The sequence below is a fragment of the Podarcis bocagei genome (genome assembly GCF_964188305.1).
Source record: "Podarcis bocagei genome assembly, chromosome: 1".
Taxonomy (NCBI): domain Eukaryota; kingdom Metazoa; phylum Chordata; class Lepidosauria; order Squamata; family Lacertidae; genus Podarcis; species Podarcis bocagei.
Window position 1 is genome coordinate 130,075,621 of NC_138125.1, and position 13,263 is coordinate 130,088,883.

Genomic DNA, 13,263 nt, shown 5'->3' on the forward strand with positions numbered 1-13,263 from the left:
AGTGCTTTAAATGTAAGGTGCTGACAGAGCCTTAATCACCACCAAGCGCTGGACAAAAGGAAGAAAGGGAATAAATATTCCCAGCATGGAACAATGTTACCATACAGGCCTTCTCAAATGCACACAGAGTTAATATCATCAGTCATTGCTTCATCTCCCCCACAGTCCACCTGCAGACAGAGATAAAAAACAGGAGGAGGCGAAAGGGTTGTACATCTTCAAGGGCAGGTTGAACGAAGGCTCGCTGTGGAAATGTGGCCATTCTCATAAATGCCTTTTTAAAGAGAAATCCAATGTTTCCAGAATATTTGCCTTCTGTTCCCACACAGTGAAACACTATCATGTTTTGCATTTAAATTTCAAAGGATATCATTGTTATCTTTAACACCTTGCAGTTCCTGAGAGAAACGCAGCTCATTTACAGTTGACTTCAAGGAATGCACTAGCAAAACGTTGGGGGTAGGGAACCTTGTCCAACTTTAAAAAACAAAATAGTCTCAAACAGTAATGTTTGTCCTCAACAGAAGAAAATAAATTCTGCAGCCAAATTTAGATTGCTATCCTGAGCACATTTGCTTGGACATAAGTACCATTGAACTTAGAAAAATTCAGAAAAATATGTTTAGAGTATAATTAGAATGTAAGACACATGAACAGAAAATAAATCTGCAAATCATTTGATAAATTTACTGTCTCACAGCACAGTCCTATGCATATTTGTTCTGAATATTCCCCCCTTTAATGAACAATGAATTTGTCCAGTTTGGTCCATGCATTCATGCAAACCACCAAACCAGAACGGACCTTAAGGTGGTGAAGTAGCCACTATGCTCTGAGTACTGGACAACTATACATTAAAAGCTAAAGAAGGGAAGGGAGTTTGTGCCCCTCCAGATGTTGTTGGACTACAACTCCCATTATTCATGACCAATGCAGTTATGCTGGGTGGGGCTGATGGGAGCTGGAGTCCTACAACATTTGGAAGCACAATGATTTCCCATCCCTGTTAAAATTAATAAATGAATCACGGCGTGTACTGCGTTGAAGGAAAATGTAATGAAAATGGTTTATAGATGGTATATAACGCCAGTTAAACTGGCTAAAATGTACAAAACATGTAATAAGTGTTGGAAATGTAAAGAAAAAGAAGGAACTTTCTATCATATGTAGTGGGAGTGCAAAAGGGTGAAAGGCTTCTGGGAAATGATATATAATGAACTGAAAAAGATGTTGAAATATACGTTTGTTAAAAAACCAGAGGCCTTTCTGTTAGGATTGGTAGGTAATGAAATCAATAAGAAAGATTGTAAACTTTTCCAATATGCAGTAACAGCAGCAAGAATACTTCTGGCGCAAAGATGGAAACAGGAAGAAATTCCAACAGTGGAAGAATGGAGAATGAAATTGACTGAATACGCAGAATTGGACAAACTAACTGGGAAGATTCGATACCAAAAAGACCAAAAGTTTATCAAGGACTGGGGGAAATTTACAGAATATCTGAAAAACATAAGTGATGTACAGATAACGCTTGTTGGTTTTGAAGAGACTGTGAAGAATTAAGAAATATTGTAAAAAAGAAAGTAAGAGGGTTGAGGAGTGTTTAAAGGCAATAATAATTTTAGAAACGCATTAACAATAGAAATTGTAACGAAAGATTGGCAGAGAAACTGGAGGAAGTCAAAAATTGATGAATGAGTGATAAAATATGAGTTGATTGTATAAAAATGTTTGGAAAACGAATAAAAATTATTATTAAAAAAATTAATAAATGAAATGTTGTATTTAAGGGCTACAGTCCCATAAAAGAGATTTTGGACATTTGAGGGGAATCTATTGTTCTTAGGACTACAACCCAAAAAACAATTGTTGCATAAATGAGGTTACAGATTACATCTGAAAAGCAAAGTCCATTTTTGTCAAGGACAATGCCCTATTCCTGATTAAACTCGTGCCACATATGGTTGGCAGCAATTGCAACTCTGAACATCAAGAAACTCGTGTGCATTTTTCCTTTCTTCGCTCCCAGCAACTGGGGGAGTGGATTCCAAATTTCCTATTATCTTATCTCAGCTTTCTGAGTCTTTCTCTATTTTAATAAAAGCTGCACTTTTCTTTCTAAGCATGATGGACAAAGGGCTTCAGACACTTTTTTTTATCAGTTCAGAAACATTACTAATAGTATCAATCTGAAGAAAACCACTAAAGCAAAACAGGCACCAAGCAAAAGAAATAAATCATCCAACCAAATAAATCCAAGACTGAAGAACCAATTCCAGGCTCTGCTGAGCAAGAGCTGGTACTCAGCTCCCAGGACCAGCATGGGAGGTCAACTCTGACATTTTCTTGCTCCAGCATTGGAAGGTGTCCCATCCCTGGTGCCTAAGCAGCAACAGATGCTGACAGTGTCACTGCAGCCTTGAAAGAAAACCCCAGGTTGTAATATAGGAATGCTTTGGATGGCAGGCAAAGAGGGGCACAATAAGGGAGGATCAATTACAGCCATAGGAAGAAATATCACACACAAAAACAGTACCTATTTATCTACTTGCACTTTGACGTGCTTTCGAACTGCTAGGTTGGCAGGAGCTGGGACCGAGCAACTGGAGCTCACCCCGTTGCGGGGATTCGAACCGCCGACCTTCCAATCGGCAAGCCCTAGGCTCAGTGGTTTAGACCACAGCACCACCCATGTCCCCAAAATGTAAAGGTAAAGGTAAAATGTACATTTGCTTTAAAAAGTGTTTCCCTTGTCTTATTGCACATTTACACATGTGCAGCTATAACAGAGGCCAGGCTCCAAAGTCTTTTGATGCCATGAATGACTATGCAAAGCAGGTGTAGGTAACCTTTGGCCTGCTGGATGTTGCTGGACTACAACTCCCAGCAACCCAAGCAAGCATAGCCAATGGCCAGAGGTGATGGGGGCTGTAGTTCAGCAACAGCTGGAGGGCCAATGTTCCCCATGCCTGATGAAAGGAAGCTATCCCCTCTTGCTTTGGAAATAATAATATTCCATTCTGAACTGTGGTGGCTGATTCAGACAACCATTTCATCACCCGATGTATGTTACAGTCACCAAGGAATGAATGCATGTGTGAACCAGCCCAAATGTGGGAGAAAAGGCACTAGTACTCTAAGAGACCTCTCAAATCAGGATTTATCCATTTGTATTTGCAGATTGTATGAATGAGAGCTGCCCATTTCATTTATCAGGTTTCAAAAAAGTCTGACAAAGATATGAATACAATATATGCTTTTACATTCCTGCTGAATTAACGACACAAGATTACCATTTGAATACTCACACTGTTAATAACACTGAATAGAGTGTTGATGGCTCCCACATTTCTAATGGGTGTATTATTCCACTTAGCCGCTCCACTCCAGCAAACTCACCTCCAGGTTTGCTATTTTTATTGTTGCACCCAGCTGATACCCAGAGAAGAAATTACATTACACTCATGAAGCATGTACTATATAATAAACATGCACACTTAGATTTCATCTTTGTTCAGGAGACAATGATATGCTAAGAATCAGGTGTTCAAAAAGGCAGGGCAATTCAAACTCGCATAGATCTTTTGTTGCAGAAATTGCAAATTCAGCTTAAACCAGAATTAACACTGTAGGAAGCAAGAGCTGTTGGTTCCTTGGAAATTTCAGAAATAATTACCAGCAGCAATAGCCAGGTCAAGAGTACAATGATCAGTCGAATGGCATTTCAAGACCGTGATGAATGGGGAAAGAAATAGCTGTGTTGAATACACTGGAAAACCAAGCAGATTAATATTTTTTTTAAAAAAAATTAAAAAGTTTCAGAAAACTAACCAATCCTATTGCATATTTTAATTGAAATTGGTGGCACACACTTAGCTGTCTGAGTAACAGGATCACCTGCTGTAAAGTAGTGAACAGCCCTTGGCTCCAGAAAGAAAAAGAAAACTAAGTGTTGTGCCCATCCTGAATATCTCCACTAAACCAAACTACCTTGGGATCCAGTGCCACAACTATCCAGGCACACCACATTTTGCTTTATAAAGAGAAACAGAGGAGTGAGGTCACTGGTTGGCGTAATCCAACCATCGAGGTAAAACTTACATCCACTTCTCCAAAACCACCTCCTGCTTCAACACAGTACTTTGCAAATATTAAGCAGGATTGTTATGACAATGCTTATGTATTATGACAAGAACACCTACTGTATTAAGCCATTCACTTAAGATTAGCATCACAAATGTGGCAGCTCTTTTGCTTTTTAATCCCAGTATAAGAGGGGGAGCCAGTCAGAGACAGGAGGCAGGAATGGTTGGCAGTAACAGAGCAAACTCAGCTCCCACAATGCAGAAATATGCTCTCACATATTACCAATGCTAATTGCTAGGTGCTTCAAGTGTCAGATATTATGAACAGCCATGGGAGAGTTTTTAAATTACTGTTCATCATCAGTAATTTATAAGCGTTCAGGAACAGAGAGGAAGGAGGATAATGTCTACTGGGGAATAGGAAAATTAACATCTTATAATTTTCCCAGTACAACCTTAGCAGGGTTACTCGGGTTCCAGTATAATCCTTTACCTCCAGCATAATGTAAAAACACTTTTTTCTACTGCTGGCTTCCCCAGTCTAATGCTCTCCAGATGCTCCGGGCTATGACTCCCACCATCTCTTACCATATGCTATGCTGACTGGGATAGACAGGAACTGTAGTCCAAAACATCTGAAGGGACTTGGTTTGAAGAATGCTGTCCTAGTACAAGAATAAAACGTGACCAGACAGTTTTGTTTAGCCAGCAATACCTTCTTAAAACACTGTAGATTTCAACCATCAGGAGTTTGTGACTTTGTTTTTGCATCGAGCTTCTAATCTCTATGTCTGCAGATATTATGTTAAAATCATGGTAGCAAATAACAGCTCTTCAGTGCTCGGGAGGCAATACTGAATTGGAGGAAGTGGAGATTAGACAGATCATCCATGCAGTATGTCATCACATCGAAAGAAAGCAGGAAGGGACAGCACATTTATTACAAAGGTGGCGTTCTGGTGAGCCATGGGCAGATTACAGCAAATAAATTTTCCAACTTTTGACATGAAAATTTATGGTACTGAACAAAGCCTGCAAAGGGGCATGGACAGTGTGACAACTGTCTGTTCATTTAAGGTATAGCTATTTCAGTTTCTAGCAGCTCCACTCCTACCAAACATACTATCTGCACATAGTAACACACCCCACATCTCAAAAGACAAGCCCAACATCCAAAAGGGCTTTACAGTATATGTGAATAGAGAGACCTTGAATTAGGCTCAGTAGCTCATTGTCAAGCAGTGCAAAACCTTCAAAATTAGAGTGATATGCTACATCTTCAGTGCACCCATGTATCTTCAAGAATAGGCCTTTGCACAGCCTGTAACAGTAACTTATCCAGAATGAATGATCAGAATGTTGCAGCAGTAAAATCGAAGTGGTGAATCACTGTGCTCACAAGCAGGCAAATGGGTACTACCCGTCCGACTGCCATTACTGTCGTTGCTATCAAGCATGGATGTGGTAGCTGGCCCAGAAGTCTGGGGGGGGGGGGCACACAGGTTTTGTGCTTTATTTCTGAAGCTGTAGGTCCAAAGAGAGTACTGCTGCTTTGTGCTGCCCAGAAGTCAAGCCAGCACTTCTACCTCTGCTGCCAAAGGTTGAAATGGGTCAATGCCAGCAGCTCAGACAGGTTCAGAAACAGTGCAGGCTTCTGCTTGTGCTGAAGTCAGGTACACAAAAACACATACGGTATGTCCTGGCTAAATGGTATATGAATTTGTTTGCACGCATACACACTTTGGGGGGGGGGATTAATATATATTAAAACCGGAAGTAGAAAAATAAAAAGGAAGGCCATCTTTTTCAGGATAGATGGCAACCCTTTTTTTTTAATATGACATACATTATGGTTAATCCATTGTCTTCTGCTTCAAAATGCCTTTTGCCATTTTTGAGAAGCTGACAACAATTTCCCCCCAAAATGGATTAAGAAGTATTAGGGGCCAGGGAGAGAAAAAGAAAGAATGGGATGCCATGGGGGGCAGTTCAGACTCTAAAAAGGCTACCAGCATTAGCTTCCTTCACACTACAAACTGTACCTTTCACTTCACTTTGGTACTTAGCTTTCGTTTAGAACGCTTGAAATGCCTGTGGAGGCTCTGAGAACCCTTGTGCTATAGTCAGGTCAGTGCTTTTTATAATTTAAAAAATGAGGTGCCAGTAGGAAAGTGCCATGGGTGCCAGCAAAAAAGACTGTCATACGCAACAACAACAAAAGAGGTGCCAGTAATCTGTACCAGCAAGGACTGTCACACACACACACACACAAACCATGAGTAACGGTATGGGAACCTGTGGTCCTCCAGATCCACTCCAATTCCCATCAGCCGCAGGCAGGAAGGCCAACAGTCAGAGGTAATGAGAGCTGTGGTCCAGCAAAATCTAGTTGGCCAAAGGTTAGCCACCCCATCATACTTAAATATTCAGTAATACTTAAGCCATTAGAAAAACCTGATACAAGTCTGTTTAGTTTCCATGAAGAAACTAACAAGAAATGTTACAGTCAATTACCATTTCTCGTGGGGGTTCTGTTCCCGACCCTGAGTGCATCAGCGAAGTGCATAAAAGCGGGCCCCGCCCCATTATGCCTTTTTAGTGACACATTTAGTGGCATTTTTGGGTTTGGTGTCATGCACTTGTGCACAATCATGCATCATTCAAACATGTGTTAATCAGTTGTTGCCTGTATAAATTAAACGTAACACAACAGCAACCTAGCACTAAGGGGAAAACGTAAATTTAGTGTCCTAGCTTTGTACTGACATGATAATAAAAATGTCAGCACTCCCCTTGGAGCTGATCCATTAATCATCAGCCCTTCGTTGCTTTTCTCAGAGTCATGCTTAAAATTGTGACATGGATTAAATGGAGCTATGGAGAAAGAGAATGGATGGTAGCGCTTAGAGTTTATTCTAACATTTCCACTTCGTTGTTTATGAACTCCACTCATAAGCATTTGGTACTCCAAAGACTTTTATTCATTTATAAATAAAGCAACTTTAGCATCAACCCGCAAGTTTATATTTTGCAAGGGGATGAGAATACTAAGGCCTAACAAGGAAAGGACAGGAGCAACACTAGCAAGGATTAAAAATGCATTGCATTAGGCTCCTTGGAAGGGCTGTAGGACCATAGAATACATATCTTGCGTGTGTAGAAGGTCTCAAGCTTCAATCCATGGTGCTTGGGAAGGTCTAATTAAAGTCTAATTAAAGTTTCCGTAACACCCACCACAACTTGGCAGGTGGGACAGTAAGGGGGAAGGATGAGAAAACATAGTTTGGGGGAGCTTTGAACCTTTCCTAATGCTCAGTACAGGGTCAGCTGTAATCAGCTTCCATACAAGATGGCAAGGGTAGGAACCACATAGTAGAGCTTGGACAGCTGCTGGTGTGGAAACCAGTTCTTTACCTTCCTGTATGGCTCAGCATACAGGTGGCGCTGTGGGTTAAACCATAGAGCCTAGGACTTGCTGATCAGAAGGTCAGCGGTTCGAATCTCCGTGACGGGGTGAGCTCCCGTTGTTCGGTCCCTGCTCCTGCCAACCTAGCAATTTGAAAGCACGACAAAGTGCAAGTAGATAAATAGGTACCGCTCCGGTGGGAAGGTAAACAGCGTTTCCGTGCGCTGCTCTGGTTTGCCAGAAGCGGCTTAGTCATGCTGGCCACATGACCCGGAAGCTGTACGCCAGCTCTCTCGGGCCAATAAAGCGAGATGAGTGCCGCAACCCCAGAGTCAGTCACGACTGGACCTAATGGTCAGGGGTCCCTTATGGCTCAGCATAAGGCTTCACAACAGTCAAGCTTTCCCCCTCCAGGCATTTTGGACGTCTCCCATCAGACCCAGCATGATAAAAGTTTTCTAAGAGTTGGGCAAATATTAAGTAAAACAGCCCTACTCTTCTTCAAAGTTTACATTCTCAAAGGATGATTTTTCCTAATGAGTGCCATCAGCGAAAGTCCTGAGTGAGGGCTTGTGCTTGAATAATGGGCTTTCCCCCTCTCCTACCGCAGTGCACCCTTGTGGCCCCAAATTTGGCTCTGGGGAAAATCAAAACAGCAGGAGGATGGAGGAGAGGGGAGATCATTCAGTCTGGCACTCTGATATCCTTGCACAGACAGAACGTTGGTCATAGCCCAACACTGAATTCCTCTCAGACACCAAATGGAAAAAGGGGCAGAGTAGAGAACAGGAAAACAAGCACATTTGGGCACTTAGTCTTCATAATTCCAAATAGTTTCATAACCAGCTGGAATAGAAGCAGATGGAGACACTTCCAGAGAGATGAGCTAAAAGGTAGTTAGTCCCAGTCAGGCCAATGAAGCAAGCTACACTGTCTCACCTATCCCTCTGGTTCAACTAAGTGGAATGGCTGCTAATACGTAAGGAATAAAAATCCTTATCTGGTCACTCAAATCACACTGGAATGTCAACAGGACTTGAATGAATATGTTCAAAGTCAAGCAGTTTTGCCAAGTCCTATACATAAATAAATTAATGCACCAGCTTTGTCTAGCGTACCCTTATTTGGGGACACTTGGAAACATGCTTCTGAGCTTTGCTGACTTGGTATTGCAACAGAAGTACTGCCAAGGGATCCTGAGCTTTTCTTGTATAAAAATATCTTTAGGATCAGTGGCTGCAAAAGTCTGGATTGTTTTCATCTTCCTGTATACACAACTGTGATCGATGACTAGTTTCAGCTTCCCAAGGAAAGCACAAAAACAGAGCAATGGTTATTTTCATCCTGCAAACAGCCTTCCTGCTGGGAACAATATAATGAAACTTAGCAGAGTCAAACACGGCTCAAAAGGGGCTCTTCAAAGCATTGTTCAGCAAGCAATGCTCAAATGCTTCCAAAAGCTGTGTGCATGATTGTGCAAGACATGAAAGAATGGACTCCATTGGTACTGGGGGGACAAATCTTATTGTTTTCTGAAAAAGCAACATTTTCATCCAGCTCAGGGTAGCCAATGTGGTGCCCCAATGGAGCCCCCAGCTGGCACAGCCAATGGGAAGGGTTTGTTAAGAGTAGTAGATCAGCAACATCTGGAGGGCAACCTCTAAGGTAGTTCAGTCTTGCAAATCTCTCTTGAAAAAGACAATGCTTTGGCATGCACTTTTAGGGCACTGTTGACAATACTGATGCTAAGGCAACAGGCATATTCAGATGAGTGTCATTATGAGAGGAAATGAAGGAAGTCAGCATCTGCCAGTTTAAGTAAATGACGCAGATAAATTATGCAAATATATCACCTCTGTACAATGCTCATCAAACTACACTGTCCTGTAGAAAATACGGAGTTTGGAAGATGGCGTATTTGCAGCCACATAAAATGCCACATATCGTTTGCTTTTGACAACTTTCCCCTTAGGACTGTTTCACACTGTATGCAGGTAGTGTAGTTCCTGTCAAAAAAAAAAAAAAAAGTTCCATGCATCTGCAATAAAATATGTCAGTAACTTTCCACATAGATCAGTCCTTTCATATGGCAAGAGCCCACACCATTACTACCACATGAGACTTCATCATATAAATGTGAAATGCTGCATGGAGTCTCTGAAAAGTAGAAGAGAATTTCATAGTTGATTCCCACCACCTGTGTAACACAGTACTTACTCTAGAATATACAGAATATAAATGGAGTCGCTTGTTACTTAACCCTACAGATTGTGCCCAGATGAAGGCAGGTTGGAATCCTACTCTTTGCCATCTAGTTTTCTATGGTCAGGGATGTGGTGGAGAAACATTCTCCCTCAACATTCTCCACTGGCATAGTCGTACGAACACTACTGCACATACATTTTCTAAATATTTAGATGAGCTTTAAGGTTCCATGAATTTGGCACAGCATAAACATAACAATAGTGAGGAAACATTTTGGCATAATAGTTCACTGAATGATAAAAGCATGCTTATTCCACCAAAGGTTAAAATTAAGAATAAATATACTTGACATTCATATTAAATCTGTAATGCATTGAGTGACTTTTCTCTGCTTTAATATCAAGCTTCAGCAATCCACATTATTTGGCTGAGATACACCTCAGTGTAGAGGCAATATTCCGTGTACAATGACAGCCTCAAGCATTATTTACCAACCATATTCCCAATTTTGATTTTCCTTTAATCCTAATTCCTTGCCTCCCTCTATCCAGAATGTCGGCAAGAAAAGACTATAAAATAAATAAAGTACAAGCATAAACTAATTAGATTCTCCCCTTGAGTCTATAAATTAAACAGCCAATTTACAGTTTTTAACTGATAAGGAGAGAAAAAGATTACCTGCTTGCAATTGATTTAAAATTATTTTACGGGGGGCGGGGGGCGGGACTGCAGCAATTTCAGTGTTAGAGCTTAGAGCTACATCCCAAAGACACAAATGTATATGCATGCACAAGTATACCCAAGTTTAGAGAGCCATGCATGCTTTCGGCTGTAGGTAACTACAATATTCGTATGTCAACATATTCACATTCATACCTTTGTCTCTCATATGTATTTACATTGGCCAAAGTCAGGAGGAGCAGAAGGTGGAATGCACTGTCTTAGTCAAGTCCCTGTGACATCATACAGGATTTCCCTTTGTCACAGCCTTTTCTATTTGTCTACTACTGATCACTCCCCCAAACTTCCAATTTGGAAGAGGCAAATTATTGAATGATGCAGCCGTTGTTGTACATACTTTGATTGTAAAAATCAACCTTGTTTGGACTCGCACTGAAAGTAGTAGCAATCTCCATCATTTTCGAACTAGCAGCATTTCTGGATAAACGAATAATGTATTCTATGAGATCAATGCATCTACCACCCTGGCTTTTATGCAATCTCCTCAGTCAGGCAAAACCAAGACGCATCCACTCTAAACTGAAAAAACACCCATACATACACTTTTGAAGCAATGCTACTATTCAAAGCATCCTTGCATTAAGCTATCACAGTTTCCTAGCTTCAATGGCTATCCAGTGACACATGAGCTTTTAAGTACACTAAAGACTGGGTGCAGTGCTATGAAAAGACCATGGTTTTGCAGAGAGGTTGTTAAGGAAATCATCTGGAGGAACTAAAGATGGCAACTTGTGGGACTATTTTATGAGGATTCAACCAGTTCTTCATAACTAGTTCCAACCAGAGTAAACATTTGTTTTTCTGCAACCAACTGAGCAATCTCTTATTGGTCATGTCCAGACATGCTAAACCATAGTTTGGCATGACAAGAAAGAGTTTCAGCAAGCCTTGATCTAACACATTCCCTTCCCTTCTCTCTCTTCCTCTAGTGTGGCCACATAACATTCAGAAACTTCTGCTTCCAATTTCAGTTACCAACAGTTTAGTGTATTATCCATACCTGAAACTGTGGTTAATGTTAACTATGGGTATAATTCATCAGTATTATCATTTCTTTACTATTGGTGTACAGAGGTGGCTATATGTGGTTCAAGAGACATCTCTTTAAGTTCTTCTGTTCTTTGTGGTGATCAAATATTTGCAGAGCAAGATGTAAATAAATTAGTAACATCCTAAAACGATACCAAAAAACCCCACTTTGTCAGCCACATCAACAACAAGAAGTGGTGATGAATATTTGTGAAGAGCCAAAAGGATAGGACATTTCATATGTTCATAACTGTAGCACCATTGTTTCTGTTTGTAAAGCAGACAGTGGCAACCTGTCCATGTAATTTAGGTCAAGACATTCGTTGCCAAGTTTAATATTAGTCTCTTAATCACTTATGCTGTACTCTAGCTGCCAACAAGGCTTCAGAAAAATTGCATGTCAATTATTTCTAGAAAGCGCAACAAATAAAAGGAAATGGAATGAAGAAGTCCATGCAGCATAGCACCGTAACTTCTGGTTCAGCCAAAGGAAACAAAGACTGAGCTTAAATTGAACAAAGAACTTATGCTCAGTCTGCAAAGATTTTTCCCTAAAGCCCTTCGGCAACATCTTTCACTTCTCTCATCTGCTGGGAAAATGAAGTTTGCATAGACCACGGCATGCATGTAGCACAGCTTTATTTATTGCATAATACATGTCTAATGCTATCAAGAGAATGCCACATCATTTTATGTACACTAACATTTTGAACTCATAAGAATTTGATTTCGCAGGGCATTTGTTATGGCCAGTAGTAACATAAATATTATATACATGTTGTGACAGCCCAACTAGGAATCAATTGACCTGTTTATATGTATGGGAATGTAAGACTCCTGGCCCTGCATCCATGTCATCTGACGTAATATCTAAATAGTGCATACCCTACAGCATGCATGGATCCAATACACATGAAATTTAACCCTCTTTTTAATACATATGGCACTACATGCCCCAGGAAACGGTGTAAACTGGTCTACCATGTGGCATGTGACTGATTAAGTAAATGTTGCTCCACAAAAATCAATCACCAGCATAGACAAGAGCTTGTTGGAAGTAACTGGGTTTGAACAGGCTCTTAGAATAAGCTGTCATCGCTGTGTTGAACTGCATAGAGCAATCCCAAACATATCAGCAAATGGAGAAATCTGTGCTTAATTATCTGCAGTATACTGTATCAAGTCCAGACCTTAAAGAATTGCATTAATGCACTGAATCTCTGGAATGGAACAGAGTTTAAAAAATAAAAGTTTTTAAAAGTTTTTTAAATGATAGTACATTATAGATTGTCTTTTCTAACTTACTTTGGGGGTTGCCAGCATGGCACCCACAAGCACCAATGTATTCACAAAAGTTCTCAGTAGTAGGTTGATTCAATAATATACAGTGGTACCTCTCAAGACGAATGCCTCGCAAGACAAAAAACTCGCTAGACGAAAGGTTTTTCCGTTTTCGATTTGCCTCGCAAGACGAATCTCCCTATGGGCTTGCTTCGCAAAACGAAAACGTCTCGCGACTTTGTTTCCTTTGTCTAAAAACCGTTAAAACCAAGGGTGCTTAGCTTGAACAGCTGCAGTTGCGACTTGACTTCGAGGAGCAACTGTTAGCACGTGGTTTGGTAGCCTTTTCTCAGACTTTGCTCACTTTTGAAGCTTTTCCAAAACTTTTCCAGAACTTCTCTTGCATCCATTTGGTAAGTTAAACTTTTAAAACTTTTGGGGGGGGGTTTGGATTTTGGGTTGGGGTGTTTGGGATTCAAGGACTTGGTGTTGTGGGGGGGTTTGCGATAATCTGGG

At 40.7% G+C, this 13,263-nt stretch overlaps 1 protein-coding gene across 1 annotated transcript in view; it reads right to left on the reverse strand.

The window, feature by feature from the left end:
* PLCL1 (phospholipase C like 1 (inactive)) overlaps window positions 1-13,263 on the reverse strand; it is a 196,897-nt gene that overhangs the window by 151,260 nt on the left and 32,374 nt on the right. The gene's annotated exons all lie outside the window — the stretch shown is intronic.